This window comes from Castanea sativa, chromosome 1 (assembly GCF_040712315.1).
Source record: "Castanea sativa cultivar Marrone di Chiusa Pesio chromosome 1, ASM4071231v1".
Taxonomy (NCBI): domain Eukaryota; kingdom Viridiplantae; phylum Streptophyta; class Magnoliopsida; order Fagales; family Fagaceae; genus Castanea; species Castanea sativa.
In genome coordinates, this window is record NC_134013.1 from 90,279,070 (window position 1) to 90,297,625 (window position 18,556).

General features: G+C 33.7%; 1 protein-coding gene across 5 annotated transcripts in view; it reads left to right on the forward strand.

The window, feature by feature from the left end:
* The first annotated feature begins 8,212 nt into the window (after positions 1-8,212).
* The window catches only part of LOC142644594 (disease resistance protein At4g27190-like), a 28,304-nt gene continuing 17,960 nt past the window's right edge, over positions 8,213-18,556 (forward strand). For 4 of the 5 annotated variants that reach the window (XM_075819176.1, XM_075819195.1, XM_075819200.1 and 1 more), the window contains exons 1-2: positions 8,213-8,353; positions 8,436-8,516. The gene's annotated coding sequence lies outside the window, so the exon portion shown is untranslated. The remainder of the gene's footprint in view (positions 8,354-8,435; positions 8,517-18,556) is intronic. The other variant, XM_075819182.1, reaches the window with a different exon arrangement.

The following is an 18,556-nucleotide window of genomic DNA, read 5'->3' on the forward strand; positions in this document are numbered from 1 at the left end:
TTTAACTCTAAGATTTGTCATTTCAATACTCCAATTTTTTATTATTGTCAATTTAGTATTTCATTATACTTCAATTAGTAATCTCCATTAGGTGAGCCAAAATGATGCCATTTTGTCTCTTTTCTAAAAAATAAATAAATTTCATAATCAAAACAAAAATAAAAAATTGTTATTTATAAAAAAAAATAGTTAGGGGAACAACTTCATTCCCCTAAGCTGATCAAAACAGAAAATCATGGAAAATTTCTTAGTAGCCCTAAACTGTGAATTTTGGGGGAAAAGGGAGAGGAGAAGTTTGGGTTGGCAGCAATGATGAAGTGAGATCGAGATTAGGAGAGAGAGAAACCAAGATTGAGAGCACCTGAGATTGAGAGAGAGAGAGAGAGAGAGAGAGAGAGAAACCGAGATAGGGTCCACTCTAGCTTGCTAAGGTGCACTTCGTTAGCTCTAACTCCTACCAAGTATAGTTTTGGGTAACTGATGATATAACTCTTTTGAACTTTTGTGTTTTTTTGCATAGGTAGTAGCAAAACAATGAATGTTGTGCTAGATTTTGTTGTGTGTTATATAAAGTTTGTGACTTTTTCCGTTGAAGAGTTTTTTTGTTTCATTTTGTTTGTTTTTGTTGGACTTTGTTGACTGATAGATGAAATTAAATGCTTTGGAATGATCTACTTTATCTTCTTTTTTTTCCCCTTTTTCTTTGTGGATAACATACTTTATTTGTCTGTTTGCTAAACATCTTCACATGCAGTTTTATTATTTTGAAATAACTTAGTCCCCACTAGTTGTTTGTTGTGTGGGGTACTTAGAAGTTAGCACTTTATTTTTATTTTTTTTTTTGATATTTTGGTGTGAGTGGGGTACTTAACACTGTTTTTGTTGGTTAAAATAATTGTGTTATTTGTTGACCTTTTAATTATAAACTTTCACAGTAAAGATGCTTGGTTAGAATTTTACATTATTTTTTCACTACAACAGAGTATTGCACCATTCGGTTAAGAAGAGGAAGTATATGATTATATGGATTCAGAATGCTTTTTAGTACCAAAGGTTAAGCGTTGTTGTGCAGAGTTGGGGGTATTGTGCAGTTTTATTTTCTCGTGCCTAGGTTGGATCTTCACAATGGCTTAAAATATTTGTCCACTGATGCTGATACTCAGGAACTATAAGTGCCTTGACCCAATTAATCCAAAAATAGACATTTATGTAGAACATGCAACCCCTGTTTAGAACCAATTGTTAGTCAGAAATGTCAGTGTTGTAGATGTTGCGAATTTAGTGGGTTGTGGTGTTGGTGTGGAGGATGTAGACGTTGATGACATTGATGGTGATGGTGATGATAATGAAGTTGATGTGGAGGATGGGGATGGGGATGGGGATGAGGCTCTTGCTGATGATGAGTTTAAGGAGGGTGGTAATTTGGTTGATGAATGGAATTATGCAAGGGGCAATGATGGGAATCGTGTCGTGGGAGATGTAGATTATGAATGGTATGACTCTGACTATGATGACCCAGCCAATGAAAAATTATATGAAATTATTGTGGATAAGGTTGATGGCAACACTTTTCAGCCTATCATAACCCATAACGGTCAACCCTCATAAAAGCCCACAATTGCCAACCATCCATTGTCACACCCACCTAATTTTGCAAACCTCATTATCCCACCTAGATCTAGTTCCAACTCTTTTCAATTGGTCGTTAGATTAAATTCCAAGTGGATCTGACTATGCATCCTTGGACAAGTTGCATTCTCCTGACAATTTTGATGGTAAGCAAAAGAAAAAACTTCCTGAATTCAAACTTGAATACTTAAAGGATCTTGAATTTGTGTTGGGGATGTCCTTTAGGGACAACAAGTAGTTTAAAGAGTTTGCATGAGCTTACAAGTTGAAGTATGGATATGGCATCAATTTGTCAAAAAATGAGAAATCTAAGGTATGGTATAAATGTGTTGAAGGTTGTCCTTTGAAGGTGTCTGTAAGTAAGGATAAGGAGGCAAACTTCGGGATTAGTGTTATACGATACTCATACATGCAGTAGGTCTTTCCATAGCAGGTAGGTTTCTGCACATTGGGTGGCAGAAAAGTATGTTGACCAATTTCAAACTAATATTGAATTTCAGGCAAAAGATTGGGTAGCTGCAGTGGAGCGAAATTTTAATGTAGAGCTTGCCTTGTCGAAGGCATATAGAGCTAGAGATATTGCTAGAGGCATGGTAAGAGGAGACTTTTGTGAGCAATACTCCAAGGTAAGATGCTATTGTGCGGAGTTGAGAAGATCTAACCTAAGTACCACTGTTAGAGTCACAGTTGCTATCCTTGGTCATAATTTCAAGAGCATTTATGTGTGCTTAGATGCATGTAAATAGGGATTTGTTCATCATTGTAGACCATTGATTAGCTTAAACCCTTGTCATCTGAAGGTTGTAGTTGCTGGCCAACTTCTAGCAGCTGTGGTTATAGATGGAAATGATGATATGTACCCAATTGCATATGCTATTGCTGAGGCAAAACATAATGAGACTTGGACATGGTTTTTGGAGAATTTAATAGGTAATATAGGGCCTATGAGAGACCATGGATGATGCTTTATTTCAGACAACAGAAAGGTTTGCTTTTTACTTTAACTGATGTGGTCGCAAATGCATACAATAGATCCTGTGTGATGCATTTGTTTGCTAACTTCAAGAAGAACCATAAAGGAAAGGAGTTAAAGGACTTGATGTGGGGGGCAGCTAAGTCATCAACAACAGCAGCATTCGAAAGTTATATGTAGCGAATGGAAATAGTGAGCAAGGAAGTTTGTGATGAGCAAAGGGGCAGGTCTCCATTATAGTGGGTTAGGCATGCTTTCCCCTATTATCTAAAGTGTGATTTGCTATTAAATAACCTTCATGAGATTTTTAATTCGAAGATCGTGGAAGCAAGAGAAAAGTCATTGGTCAATATGCTTGAAACCATTAGAAGATATCTCACGGTTAGGATCCGTAAGAATAGGGATTCAATGGCTAAGTATCAAGGCCCTATTTGTCACAAGATCCAACAAAAATTGGAGAAATGTAAAGAGGCTAGCATTGATTGCAAATCTATTTGATCAGGTGAGACAAGGTAGGAGGTGAATAGTTGTGGTAAGCAGTTTGTGGTAAGCAGTTTGTGGTTGATGTGGAGAAACGTTCATGTGCTTGCAATTGCTAGGATTTGACTGGGATCTCTTGTAAGCATGAAGTGTACGTAATAACTTTCAAGAAAGAACGGGCTAAAGATTATGTGTATGACTTCTATAAGAAGGATACATATATTGTTTTATATTTGCATCTCATTCAGCCATGCAATGGTCCTAATTTGTGGTCGGCTGCAGATGGAGATGCAATACTTCCTCCAATCTATAAATTTTAGCCAAGGAAGCCTAAGATTGATAGAAGAAGAATGGATAAAGATGAAGTTCATAACCCCTACAAGATGAAGAGGAATCAAACAAGTTTAAGATGTGCACATTGTCATCAATTGGGGCATAACAGAAGGACCTGCAAGAGCAATCAAAGACCACCAAGAGTAGCAACTGCCAAAGACAAAGGCAAGGTAGCAACTGACAAGGGCAAAGGCAAGGCAACAAGTAGTGGTAGAAAGAGGGTATTTGAATTCATTTAAATTCTTTCCTTAATGCAGCAAATTGCGTACAATGCTAATGTTTTTAACATGCAGGCCGCCAACTCTGAGGAGCACTTCATGGGATTTAGAGTGCAAGTAAACGGTGCATTTAGCAGCCAACAAAGCAATGTTTTCAACAATGCTAAAATCTTCACATTAAAAAAAAAATGCCGAAATCTTTTTTCGTGGAAGTTAATGGTAGGGGCTGACTATTGCCCGAATTGAAAGTTTCAAGCTCCTTCTTGGTAACATTTAGTGGTAATTACATTTTATTACTCTAAAATATATCCCAAATTATATTTTACACCCTAAACTTTCAAAACGCATGACTAACACCATAAATTATAACTCGTGCTACACTTTGCACAATGTCATCAATTTTGCTATTACCTTGGATGGAAAACCAAAGTTTAGGGTACAAAGTGTAATTGGAAGTATAGTTTAAGATGGTAAAATGCAATTTCTCCTTTATTTAAAAGAGATTGAAAATATGAGAAATTAAGTCTTTTCACATGATTTTTTCAAGGTAATGGTAGAATTGACAGCGCGGTGCAAAATATAACATGAGTTATAGTTCAAAGTACAACCCGTACATTTTGAAAGTTTAGGGTGCAGAATATAATTTGGAGCATAGTCTAGAATAGTAAAATGTAATTTCTCCTAACATTTTTTTTAAAATTTATTGGAAGCCAATGGTAGTGACCACCAAGGGGTCTAATAAAGCATCTTCAGTTGTCTTTTCAAAATTTTACACTATTTAGGGAGTGAAGAGTTAGTTTTCCATTTGTTTATCTACTTTTTGAAATACACCTTCTAGCAAACCATCTATCCTTTTTCTATCCCATTTAATTTTTATTTCTTTAATTTTCCTCTATCCCAATTAAATATGGTCTCTCTATCCTTTGTTTAAGGAAGTTTATTCATTAATTTATGAACAAAAATTATCATTACCCTTTACCCTTTTTTTAATTAAATTAAACCCATTACAGTCAACAATCAAATCTAAAACACTCTGCTAATTAAGCAAAAATTATCATTACCCATTACTCTTTTTTTAATAAGAAAATAAAACCCATTACACCAAACAAATAAATCCAAAAACTCTGCTAATTAAGCCTAAAAACACCACTAATTAAACCGCACCCCTTCTTAAGTGGACCATATCACATGTCTCATCTTATCTCAAATTGTTAAGTTATGGTTTTTACATAACATTTATGTTGGCTTTATTCCACGACAAAAAGTGCTGTAATTTGTGAAACTGACCCTGTGCATTTGCACATGTTGCAAGTAAGCTCACAAGTCATTGACTCGTGAAATACGCGAATTAATAGTTTTAAAGGGTTCAAAAAATCAGTTTTTAAAAAAACTTGTCTTTTTGCTTTTCGCTACTACCTCTCCTCAAATCAAAAAATTTCTTCAAAACCTAACCAATCTTCCTTGGATTTCACATCTTGGACTACTCTAAGGTAATTTCTAACACATTTGATCTTTCAAATCCTTAGTTTAAGTTCTAGATTGCTTAAAACCTAGGATTGGGTTTATTTTGAATGGGGGTTTGGGAAAGCTTAATTTTTTGTTGATTTTTTTTTTTGCTTGGGTTTAGTCCCGTTTGTGTTTTTGTTGATGATGTTGGTCCCATGTGGCATTTAGGACATGTATTGAGGTAGATTTTCACATGTTCATGTATTTCATCACATATAGAGTTTAAGGGTGTATGTTAGGTGTTTGATAAAATGTTTTTATGGCATTTTTTTTACTCGTTTGGACTCTCAAGAGTACCAAACTTTGGGGATTTGGATGTTTCCTCTTTAGGAACATATTTGCTTCATTGGTTGTGTATTTTACATACCTTGCCCCAAATGTGCATTTATCATGTCTTGCTCATTGCCACCTCTTGCACATACCTATGCTACTCTTGTCATGCCTTGCTAAATATTTTATTTCTACATCCTTAACATGTCATGTTTACTTTATGCATTATTGCATTATGTTTTTAAGGTGTTTTGTCTTTTGTTTGAGCCTCTTTCTCATTCATCTTGTACCCTATATTTATTCATATCCTTTTTCATTTCTTCATTTTTTCCCTCATTCTTCTTGGCGCCTTTGTCTATTCATGTCAAAAAGGGGGAGAGCATACTGGTCTTATGCACATTCTTAGGGGGAAAAATTTCTTAGGGGAGATGCATATATCAAGGGGAGAAGACATCTTTTTATGCGAAAACCTTGTTTAGTTTTGTTTTGTTTTGCTTTATGTTTCTATTCTCGTTTTTTTTTTATTTTTTTTTTTATGGTGCTTTGAGTTACTTTTAGTTTCTATACTTTGTTGTTCTCAACACATCGTATTTATATGTTGGACATGCATACATTCTTTATGCCTTATGCTTTATTGATTTCATGTTAGGATGATCATTTGTTTTGCTAAGTGATCATTGTAGTAAATTCCATATGACTGTCATGTGTTTGAACAAGTTGCTCATATGTTTCACATCATGTTTACTTGATCGCAATTTACTTGTTACTTTATTCTTGTCCTTTATTGCTTGCTTTATCTTGATGGTCTAATGTATTTTGTGCAAGTGTTTCAAGAAACAGATGTTTTTTTTCCAAGTTCATCACATGTTTTAGATTTGAGTGTGAGTGAGTTTTGCCATTGTTCTCAAAGTTATGTTTAAGTTTAGAGTCTGTTATAATGTGTTTTGTCATGGAATAGACAAAGGAAGAGATTGTAAAGTTATGGTTTTTACGTAACATTTATGTGGGCTTTATTCCATGATAAAAAGTGTTGTAATTTCATTAATTTATTTTCTTGTATTTTGTGGGATTTAATTATAATGGATTTTGTCTTAAGTGGTGAAAATTTGATCAAGACAGTTGAAGGTCACATGAAGAGCACATGCTGAAAGTTGAAGATTCAGTGTATCTTGTGAGTAATCTCGCAACTTGGTCAACTCACGAGATGACTTGCAAGATGCACTGATAGCTAAGATTTCAAGTGTAACTTTTATACTCTTCACCCATACTATATATACTCTTATTACCCACAAAATTGTAAGAAGATTATTCAAATAGAAAACCCTAGAGAGAGCTACTCATTCTTAAGTGAGAATTCTTTTGTAGTCTCTTCTCCTTCCTCTCTCCCATTGTCATACCTTGAAAGGAGATTTGTACCCAAATATAACTCACACCTATTCAAAGTGTAGATAGTATTTTGGAGCTTGGAAAGCATTGGGTCTTTGCCAAAATAAGTCGGTGAGGCTTGGCAATGTAATCGAGTGGTATTGCAGGATTCGGGAAACTACTTAAGAAAAGACTTCGAGAAATTCATTGGTAGTTGGAGCTTGAAGGACTCAAGTACTTTGGGTAGATTAGGCTTGGAGAGTATTTTTGGTTATCCTTGTACTCCAACTTATAGGGTTGCTGAGAAGTTTTTACACTGAATTCTTCAGTTTTACTCTTTGATAATACATCGCCGTATTATCTTGGGTTTGCTATTCTTTGATAATACTGCACTTTACATTTTAGTGTTGCATCCTTGTGCCCATCCATGCAATTGTTGAATGTTTTGATTAATTAATTTGCTAAACACGTATATTTTGCATAAAGTGTGTTAAGCTTAAAATTAATCAAGCTGCAATTAAGAATTGGGGGTCTAAACAACCTCTAGCATTTGCTATATCAAGCCTTCACAAACAATTCTCCACCATTGCTCAAAGGGCACAGGCCGACAGAGAATCGGCATTCGCTGTGCCAAGCCGTGCTTTTTGCTCCACCATTGCTCATCTTTCTCCCCATTGCGGCCCAGATGGGTCAAATTGACTTTTGTCTTTTGAGTTTGTATTTTAGTTGTGCTTGAATTTAGAAATGTTGGAGAGAGAAAGAATTTGAGATTTGGTTGTGTTTGTAGCCGTTGTGAATGTTATGTAAAAGTTGGATATTTTAGTTAGTTGGGTTAGATTTTTTATTCAAGTTAATTTTTTGCTAATAAACAGTACTCTGCAAACCAATAGAGTGAATATATTTATCAGCAAAAATAGAATTCACAATTTAAAGAGTGCGTTGGAGCAACTTTTGTGGGTATACTTACTAAACTAAGATTAAGGTACCGTTTGGATAGCATGTTTACTGCATCTGCCTCTGCTTTTGCGTTTTTTTTTTTTTTTGAACTGCGTTTTTGACTTTTTGTGACTTTGAGGGCGTTTGGATAGCCCAAACGTGCGTTCACGTCTAAGATTTGTTTTTTGTTTTTTGTTTTCAACGCGTGTTTGTTACTGTTCATTGGCCTAAAATCACTTTTAGGCCAATGAACAGTATTTTTTACTCATTTAAAAATTATTTTGTTACAGTATTTTCAATTTTCAGCAATAAATTCTATCCAAATGGACCCTTTATGTTATACCAGTGTACTTTTCAGCAAAATAAGCGTTATTTAAACAAGGAGATTGGATTTAAAGAAACCGTCGAAAATGCTGGCCAGTTTTTGGTAGCTGTAATGTAACATGTAACATTGTTCTATTATTAACGTCGATCCCAAAACTTTTTCTTTTTCGGGGAACATGTGGGCCCCAAAACTTGCCCTGTCTACTTTATGCTTTGTCAATGGCTAGGCAGGGGAGTCGGAAGTTCCAGATCTTCTTCTTTGTACTCTGAAAAAAAAGAAGAGAAACACTCATTGGTGATTTCATTGAACTGCTCCGAGGTTAGTTTTCATAATTGTAACATTGCTATATTATTACTGGGGGGCCAAAACTTACGCCGTCTAACCTTACGCTTTTTCTTAGAAGTCAATGGCTAGGTAGAGGGAGCCGGAGGCCCGGAAGTTCCAGATCTCCTTGTTGGTGATTTCTTTGAGCTGTTCCAAGGTCAGTTTTCTTATTAATATATACCATTCTCTCATTCATGCTTAGGCTATGCTTTTGGAATAGAGTGCTTGAACTTATTACAGTATTATTTATATGCCTTCTCTTTAATTGGGGAAATTACTAAATTGTATGCCTCTTCGGTGTTCAATTTGGCCTGGATTACGATCTTTTTTGTTCAATCTTATCTGATTTTTAGCTGTCCATTATTACCATTTCTTATCATGAAATGAAAATTTATGGGGGGTAATAGTTAGCTGGTAAATTTCTTAACGCACTATTAGATATGTGGAATTGATAATTTGTTGGAAATACATGAGGTGTCACTTGAGCGCTCTTGGCTCTTGGAATCAAATTCTAATTTAATTTTCCGGGGATTAAGGATGGAGGGAGGGCTACCTCATTGTGTAACCAAGCACTAGACCAAAACCAAAAATAGAAGAAATTTAAACCATTAAATACTCTCTCTAAATAAAACAGGAGCGATTTTATTGATTTGAGTGTGTTAAGGATAATTTCAATGAAGCTCTGCTGTTTATAGCTAAGCCTGAGCAAGAGAGAAATGAGAACAAACCACATATATACACTGTTACAACTGAAATTAAATTAAGCTAACTCCACTAAAGCTAGTTAGATCTGATGACCTTATGATACGTTGCCCATTACTTAAGCCTTTCGCTTGCTTCGCTAAAATTAGTGTTGTTTTGGGCTTCACCCCGAGTTGTAGTTTTCTTAGATCTCAATGATAGGACCTCTCGTTATCCCTTACAGGACAGCATGCGATCTTCACTGACATCTTGCTTTCATGTTTCAACTTCACTTTTGTTAATCCCCCTCAAAATGACAGCTGCTGACTTCACAAGGTCATTTTGATGTGAAACAGTGCAGATATGTAAAAGTCCTAATTTGTTTGTCAATGTTGAGAATGCAGGAATTCCAAAATTTTTTGTAAAAATGTCTGCCACTTGATGAAAACTTGAGACAAGAAGAGTTTTGACCATCCCTTCATTAATTTTATCTTGAACTATATGGCAGTTTACTTCAATATGTTCTTGTACGAAATACTGGGTTAGTTGCAATATCCAGTGCTGCCAGATTATCATAGTGCATGTAAAAACACAGAGAACACAGAGAGAGAGAGAGAGAATTTTATCTATTGAAGAAAACTTGTTATTAATGACTTAATTTACAAATAAGCAAAGCTTGTACAATATATACCAAGAGAAACAAGAAACAGAAAATATCTAGAAACGGTTACAAAATTCTGTTAACAACTTCTCCCACGTGCACATGCACGATCACTGACAAACTTAATACACATATACTAAACGACATCGTTTTACTTAAGAGAAATGGCACCGTTTGCATTTAATTGAGACGCGTGTATTGTCCTTCTTAGACGACACTGTTTCTGTGTTACCATTGGAGCAGTTTCGTCTTCATTCTCTTCAAATCTGCAACTGGGGCTTTCAACCCCCCCCCTCAAACAAAAGGGGAATTTCCACATGAGTTTGGAGGTAAGCCAATGAAAACGTGGAGAAGGCAAAACTTTCGTAAAGATATCAGTAAGCTGATCATGGGAAGATATAAACTTCGCCTGAATATCATGTTTGAGAACCCTTTCATGGACAAAATGGTAGTCCACCTCAATGTGCTTTGTATGAGCATGGAAGACAGGATTCGAAGTTATAGCCAAAACACTAACATTATCACACCACAAGAGAGGTGGTTGGGAAAGACAAATTCCCAAATCACGAAAAAGCATGCAAATCCAACACAACTCAGTTGCTGTGGATGCTAAGGCTCTATATTTTGCCTCAGTAGAGGACCTAGAAACTGTGGCTTGCTTCTTAGCAGACCAGGTAATTTGAAAAATACCAAAGAAAACAATAATACCAATGATGGACTTACGATCAACTGGATCCCCAGTCCAGTTAGCATCACTATAAGCAGATAAAGAAGGATAGCTAGGAGTGAAAGCAAGACTCCCCCCTCCTGTGAAAACCAGGTGGCAAACACGTTTAAACCTCCTCCTCTAAACCATTATAAAGGAACTCATTGTTCATTAGGAGGTGCCATCTTTTCACAGCAGCCACGAAGAGCAAGGTTCTGATAGTGATGAACTTAGCCAGTAGGGAGAAAGTTCTAGAATAATCCAACCCCTCCCTTGGAGTATACCCCTTAGCCACTAAAAAGGCTTTATATAGCTTAATAAAACCATCAAAGTGGTATTATGTGATAAACCGTAAACCCATTTGCAGTGAATAGTAGTCTTGTTAGGAGGAAGTTTAGCGAGCGTCAAGGTTTGATTAGCTTCCAAGGCTAAGATTTCAGCAGTCATTGATGCCTCCTATGAGAGTGCTGGACTGCTTGATCGTAAGATTTAGGTTGCTGGAAGTGAGAGCTAAAGCAAAGCATTTATGCTTAGGAGATAAACGAGAATAAGAGAGGTAGCATGCAAGATTATATGGTTTACCTGTAGGAGGGGAATGCCCAATAGGTGATGAAGGAATGAGTGCATAAGCAATGTGGCATGAAGAAACCCATTTGATTACTGATATTAAAATAATATCCCAAAGGAATAACGAAAAAAAAAAAAAAAAAACTGAACAACAAAGGGAGAAAATAAAAATATGCAATGCAAGATCAATAGCTTCATTTTGCTGCTTATATTTTACCCCAAAATATCTATCAAAACCTTTACATGTTGTTTAACAAGAGTTTTATTGCTTAAACACTGCTCCATGTTTACAATTAAAAAATAAATATATCAAAATTTCCTTCTCTTTTATGTTTTTTTTTTACACAAATAAATTTGTTTATTTTTAAAATGTCAGATTTAAACAAATTGAAGGGTAAAACATAGTTACGAAATAAAAATTGTAAAACAAAGAACATGCATAGCAAAAAAAAAAAAAAACTCGTAGAGATTTCTAAATCCCAAAAACCCCTTCTCATCATTGGAAAACCAAACCCTAACCATCCCACCAAAAGAAGATTTAGCCACAAACCATCAACAATGCAATTAAAAAGCCGAAGAAAATTGGGGGGGGGGAAGAAATAAAGACCAAATGGAAATGCTTGGAATCCTTGCCATTGTCTTTATCATTGTTAAATTATCAATTGTCTCAAAAGTTTAAACTATTAGGAAATAATGTATTTAATTATTTAGCCATAGTTCTAACACCTCCCTTCACGTGTGAGCCTAAACTCTCCCTTAATAAGTGGGGCCCAACATGTGGAGTTTTTAACATGTTAAATAGGAGGTAGAGTAAAACTAGAGATTGGACTCATGATCTTCAGCTTTGATACCATGTTAAATTAACAATTGTCCCAAAAGCTTTAGCTATTAAGAAATAATAAATTTAATCATGTAATCATAGTTTTAATAGTCATGGGATTTCGTAAACCACTTCTTTATATCTGTCTTCCTGTTCTCTGATTATAATTCCAACAAAACACTCAATACTTCAAATTTGCAAACTATGATATTAGATTAATAGCATTGCAATTCATCCCTAACTCTCTGTTGGTTTATATAGATATAAATTTTAAAATAAATAAATTTAGTTCATATTTGTTAAAGCATTGTATTTTGTTTTTCCTCTTCCTTACCCAAGAGCGCAATGACTTTTCCCGAAAGGGGAAAAAGAATAAAATTGTAAACCCTTACTAAGGGTCTGTTTGGATGTAGCTGAAACTGAAAACTGAAAAATACTGTAGCAAAATAATTTTTTTATGTGAAAAAACACTGTTCACGCCTAAAATCACTATTCATAGCCAATGAACAGTGAACAAAGCGCGTCCCAGAGAAGAAAAAAAAGTAAGGGGCTGAAACGCAGACGCTGGGCGTTTCAGCCCCTCCCAAACGCATTCTATTCATGTTTGAACTTTATGGAGTCCAAAATATAAAACCATGATTTTGCCTTACGATTTTGTGTTTGAAGAACAATTTGGCCAATAACACAGTAAGATTTTGAGTTGCAAAACAGTGTTTGCTAAAAAGCATGTTAGAATTACCACTATGACATACTGATGATTGTGGCATTGACAAATTCCAAATTTTAGAAAAAAAAACAAAACAAAACAAAAAAGGAGAAAAGTTAAAGAAATGAAGAGAAGTGATGGTAAAAGGTTATCAAAATGTTTTTGGGTTTCAATGTACACTAATAGAAACTAGAAAACAGAATTCTGGTAGAGGTCTTATAAGAACCCTAAGTTTTGAAAGAAACTAGTCGCTAACTCATGCGATTCACGGATTTATAAATTATCTCTTATTTGAGTAGTTTTGCTATGAACATGTGAGTTCAAGCTTATAGAATGATTTGGTGTCCATAATTTTTTTTTCATGGTATAATAGCATCCATAAATTGCAAGAAATATTATATAGCTGAAACACTCAAACATGCAATGTAGTTCAAACTAATACAAAGTTTGAACATCTGTGTTTGTAATTTACTCTCATGAACAAATAATTAGAAAGCTGGTATTTTTCATTTTGAACATAAGTTGATAGTACATTTTCACATTTTAAAAAAACACAAAACAAATAATTAGAAAAAATAAAATGATTTTCAAAAGAGAATCACATATTTGAATCTTTATCTAAGTAGATAACTTGAAACTTTCTCACATCTTAATTATCGTGTGTGGTACATTGCAACTTGTTGAGGAAATTTCTCTTTGGATTCTCCCCTAGGGTTTTGGTGCTTCCATTTGAACCATACACTTTCCCCTTTGATTGAAGATATCTTAGCAATATCAAGTTAGGATCTAAGACACAAAAATCCACCTCCAAAATATGCATGCAGATTATATATATATGAAATGCTTCTAGTTCAACCTTAAAGTCCTTTAGCAAAACTACACCAATTATGCTTTATTTGCCATTAATCCCACAAAGCAAAGCAAAAAATCAACAAACAAATTGATATTATGAAATACCTAATCATTAACCTTCTTCAATTACTTATATATCATTGAATTAGATAGCCAATCCAATGAATCAGAAGACAGAACCAATCCCTTCTATTCTATAATTTGACATCCAATTCTCTTTTAATAGCATCCAGTGATTCATTGTGTATTAATAATTTATATCAATCAAAAGAGTTATGGATTAAAAAAAAATTAAATAATAATATAGTTCCCATAATCTAGATTTAGTGGGTACTAAATAACTTTTTCTATTTTATCTAAATAGCAAGCACAACAAATAACCAAAAGAATGATATCTATAATACAAAGCTATAGAGCCAATAATTTGAATAGCGCCAAGAATAGCCAAGCTTCTTAATAGAGCTAATACTTTTGAATTGAAAAAAGCTAAAGACAAAACAATACTTTGAATTAAAAGAAAATATAATCTTAAAATATTAGTAAACCAAAGTGCTTCACAAAGAGAACAGGTTAAGTGACAAAATCCTAAAATTACATTGTAATCTTATCTTATAAGGCCGAATGTATAGATGAAATTATATAGATAAAATCCTAAAATTATACAGATTTTTTTTTTGTTGGCAAAATTCTTTATAACTTTATATACTTGTTTTCTTTTAAAAAATAGATATCTAATGACATACATAAAGAATTTAATCTTTAAGGCAAAGAAAACTAAATATATTATGAAATGTGTTTAAATGGTACTAAATATATTTATATATTAAGCTCCACCAAGGAAATATATTTATTATAAATGAAAGAATTTTAAGATATGAGATGTATATATAGATAGCAAGAGTGTAAATTTTTATTAAGAAATTTTGTGGTTAAGCAGCTATGAAGTAAGGTGACCTTGATAACATAAGTAAGCTTCCTTCACACCCTTGAGCATAAGAGCCTAGGCATCCACCCCAAATTTATTATCTTTGACCCCATAGTTTCTTCTCAAACTCAATCTACTACCAATCTAAATCACACACAAAAATAAAACACAACAAAAATAGGGGGATCAATACAAACACCAATGCTATAACACAGATAATTATATAAGTTCCACAGTTAAAGTAAATACAACCACTGATTCTCTCACCTGCTGGGTTGTGTTCCTAGCAACCTTACACAAGTAAAAGCAAAAGCAAAATTAAAAAAGCATTAAGATTTTTTTCCTTTATACAGCAGTAAGTTTTATAACCATGAACAAAAAAGAATTAAAGATATCAACTATTCTAATTCTTTCTCTTTTGATGTTGGTTTTCCAACATGTTCTCAGGAGCAAATAGAAAAAGGGCCAATCAAAATCAAATAAACCCAATTGTAAATCACAAAGCAAGTGCAGCAACTTAGATTACTAAGCATCAGAATTAGATAGTGACTGGACAGTCTTAACCAACCAATGACCGCAATAAAATCAAGAAAAAAGAGGAACAAAATTAAGACATTGAATGTTGTTGCAAATGCTTCATTGCCGACAAGGAGTTCTAAATTCTAATTACCAGAATCGGGTACATGTTTCATGTGTTGAAGAGCCCCTGCTCAATGTTATGTCACACACACAAGCTACCTACGCCATGAAGAAAGAAATTAAAGATAGAAGGAAACTATCAGCTAGTTATTTGTCTCCCAAAACAAAATCACAACATTTTAATAAGCAGTTTGTATTAGCTGAACTTTAGACCCAAGAGAAATTCTCCTGTATTTGGTCATACAGATTTTTTTTTTGGACTTTAAATTTATCTTCTCCCCCACTACTTTTGTGGGTTGGCCAAGGTACTCAAGTGAAAATCAAGGAAGGTATCAAGTAGAACAGACAAAGTAGATAATATCTGATATAAGAATTATAAATGTCCTATTATCATCATTAGCGACAATGATATCTCCCAGTGCTAGATTTCCATTATAGATAAGCTCAACTACCACCATGTTTCAAATCTTCAGGTACATATAGATCTGTTATGCAGTAAAATTATGCAGAAAACTTACCGCAAAAATTGAAACACCCAAAAAAATTTGCTTTGATCCTAGCACTATTGAGCAGCATAAACAGCTCCTTTTATTTTTGAAACAACATTCAAACAATCTCACAAACACATCAAAGGCAAGCCAAGGATGCTCGTCTAATATAAACACAAACACAAACAAACGAAAAAAAAGGGGTCTCATATTAATTTAAACAGAGCATAAAAGTTTTGCACCCAAAAAAAAGAATTGAGATGTGGAGATACCTCAACCAAAGCACGTTACAATCTTCAAACTCTCTCGCTTCCCTTTTTTTTTTTTTTCTCTTCCAAACCTGCTTGAACTTAAAACCCTGAATGCTTCCCCTTGTTTTTTTTGTTTTTTTTTTTAATTTCAAACTAGCTTGAACGTTTTATATTTTTAATTTCTTTTTCTTTTAAGCTGAACTGAAAATGCTTTGGGTTGGGCTTGATAGTGGAACTAAATAAATAAGAGCTGGGCTAGATTAATTATACAAATTTATTATAGGGTGATAGTGGGAGTAAATAAATAAGTAGTGGGGTGCATTTATAGGGCTGGGATTTATAGGGTTGAAAATTGTAAAAACCATTTTAAAATTGAATGAAAAATTATATATATTTTTTTAAAGAAAATGACGTGGCAGCTGATGTGGCGCAATGTGAGAGCAACAATATTAAACTCTACGCTTCAGCTTTTAGTAATATATAGATATAGATATAGATGGGTAGAGAAAGAGGGCATACTATAATAATAATTTAGTCTAATAGTTAATTTCATAATGGCTAGCAAAAGAATTAAAGGGTTTGGATAGCCAATGATGAAAGTGCACTAATCTAATTACTAGGTGCTAATTAAGACTCCCAAATTTTAATTACGGCTGGATTAATTTTAAGCTTAACACACCAAATGTGGAATTTAAGTGATTAGCAAATTAATCAACCGAAACCAACAACTAAAGCATGAACATACATAATTGACAAGTAAATAAACAAGAGTATTAAGGGAGAATATAGTGCAAACACAAAATAATACCAAAAGTGTTATCAAAGAGGCAAACTGGAGAACCTAGTCGGCAAAACATCTCTACGGCCCGAAAAACCGAAATAATCCACTAGTAAATCAGTTGGAAGCTTGGAGCACAAGAATACATAAAGACCCTAAAAGCCTAAGCTACTCAAGGTACTTGAACCCTCTGAGCTCCTACTACCTACAGACTTAACGGAGTCTTATCTTTATTAGCTTTTCAGATCCTGCAATTATGCCTAATTGCACTACCAAAGATTAGTATATAGATCCAATGCTTCCCAATTACTCCAAATCAAGACTCTACACTCAAATTGTGTGTAGGTTTTGTTTGGGCTAATAACTTCGAATTTCAATACATATCAAGAATTAGTCAAACTCATTATATACAAATCTACTTTCTTGGTCAAAGACCTCATTATCTAAGTAGCCAAATAGAAATCTTTTTTAATTCCCAAATTTTACTTTAACGCATACAATAGTGTGTGTGTGTGTAAGCTGAAGCGTAGTATTTACTGCTGCTATGTTCCTGTTGAGCCACATTAGCAGCCACATTATCCACTCATTTCCAATGTTCTCTCTCTTCTTCTTCTTCTTCTTCTTCTTCTTTTTAACTTTTTTTTTGTTTTTCTCTCTTATTAATTTTCCAACTTAGGGTCCATTTGGATACCGCTTATTTTGCTAAAAACTGAAAACAATAAAAAAAATAATAAAAAAGTTATTGTTCACGCGTTTGACATTGTTCATAAGTCTAAAAGCATTGTTCATGACAATGAACAGTGCAAGAGGCGCTGTCCAGGGAAAAAAAACGCAAAACCCAAACGCATACTTAGAGTCCGTTTGAATACAGCTGAAAACTGAAAATACTGTAGCAAAATAATTTCTAAATGTGTGAATAGTGCTGCAGGACTCATTTTTAATAAAAAATTGTTGAAAAGTGTGTGAATAGTGCGCACACAGTACGTGCATAGGCGTTGTCCCCTGCAGCAGAAACAAAAAAAAAAAAAAAAAAAAAGGAGGAAAACGCGTTCAGCACTATCCAAGCCAAGCCTTAATGTTATACTTTCACCAACTTTTCCCTTATTTTTATCTTTTTATCTCTCTACTACTATCTATCTTAATATCACTTTTCCCCAATCCCTTTATCTTCCTTTATTTTTGGCTTTTCTTATTCCCCCTCTAACTATAAATTTACAATTCTCTTCTATACATAGTTTTCTCACACACATAAGGTTATTTCTCTCTCAAATTATTATCATTTTTTTTATTTTTTGGTGGATTTTTTATTATTTTTCTTGCATCTATACTTTAAGTTGATAAGTTTTTGTATTATTTGAAACTCTACGTTGGGTTGATATGATTAAGTTAAGTTTTAAGTTGTTATCTTTATTCTTCTCTTTGATTTCATAGATATTATCCTATTGCATTATATATAAATATAATATATAAGAATATAATGCTATTTTATTACATAACATGACTTGGATAATTTGGTATTTATCACAATATTTTTTATTTTTACTTTTTTTCTTCTCATATTATTTTCTATAAATTTCTTATTATTCTCTCACAGTCTCTCTTGAAATATGGTTTCTCTCTCTCTCTCTCTCTCTCTCTCTTCTCTCTCTCTATATATATATATATATATATATATATATATATCTAAAAATTGAAACGTAGCATTTATTGTTACTACGCTCCTAGTGTGCCATATCAGCAGCCACATCATCCACCCATTTCCAATGTTCTCTCTCTTCTTTTTTATAACTCCTTTTTTTTGTTATTAATTTCTCAACTTAATGTTATACTTTCACCAACTTTTTCCCTCCCTTTTGTCTCTTTATTACTATCTATCTTAATATCACTTTTCCTCAATTCTTCTATCTTCCTTTATTTTTGGCTTTTCTTATTCCCTCTCTTCCTATAAATTTACAATTCTCAATTTCATTCTATACATAGTTTTCCCACACACATAAGGTTATTTCTCTCTCTTTCCCTCTCTCTCTCTCTCTCTCTCAATTTTTTATTTTTTGGTGGATTTTTAAATTATTTTTCTTGCATTTCTACTTTAAGTTGATAAGTTTTTGTATTATTTGAAACTC